The 672-nt window shown below is 44.3% G+C and overlaps 1 long non-coding RNA gene across 1 annotated transcript; it reads left to right on the top strand.

The window, feature by feature from the left end:
* The first annotated feature begins 6 nt into the window (after positions 1 to 6).
* Positions 7 to 398, top strand: LOC147820331 (uncharacterized). Its single transcript, XR_015436811.1, has 2 exons — positions 7 to 198; positions 367 to 398. It is a non-coding gene; the product is annotated as an uncharacterized LOC147820331 (long non-coding RNA).
* The last annotated feature ends 274 nt before the right edge of the window (positions 399 to 672 follow it).

Below are 672 nucleotides of genomic sequence, written 5' to 3'. Positions count from 1 at the left end.
GCAAAGCTGTGACTGTAGTAAACGGTGGATGAGATGAGGAAGTTCTGCTGAAAGAGAAACTCAGAGCGAATCATTCAAAACACAAGAAATGAACAAGTTGATTTTAATGAACTCATGAAGCCGCTCCTCTCTCTCTCTGCAGACTCAGAGCGCACGTCGCCGCGAAGACCAAACTACCCATCCTCATCTTCCCTGAAGGTCAGTGTCCTCATGTGAGGATGAGGAGGATGATGATGAGGATGAGGAGGATGAGGAGGATGATGATGAGGATGATGATGATGGTGATGATGATGATGATGAGGATGATGATGATGATGATGATGATGATGAAGATGGTCAGATAACTTGTGTCTGTGTTTCAAACAGGAACTTGTATCAACAACACGTCGGTCATGATGTTTAAGAAGGGAAGCTTCGAGATCGGAGGGACCATTTACCCCGTCGCAATAAAGGTAGAGATTTCACAATAAAACTTGTGATTATATGAAAGATGTAAAGGTCATATTGAATCCTGCAGTATGAATGTGTTCCATGGTACAAACATACAGATGTGCGTCGCAAAACGGTCTCCTTACTCGCTTTGTTAGAGCCACCTGCTCTCTCTCACACTGATACAAGCTTCCATAGTGGGAACAGTCTGACCAGTACGAGTCACACCCAGTCTGACCAGTA

Source organism: Seriola lalandi, unplaced genomic scaffold (assembly GCF_002814215.2).
Source record: "Seriola lalandi dorsalis isolate HSWRI2012SDOR001 ecotype SW California unplaced genomic scaffold, Sedor1 jcf7180001966998, whole genome shotgun sequence".
NCBI lineage: Eukaryota > Metazoa > Chordata > Actinopteri > Carangiformes > Carangidae > Seriola > Seriola lalandi.
This window is presented reverse-complemented; position numbering and strand designations above follow the sequence as displayed.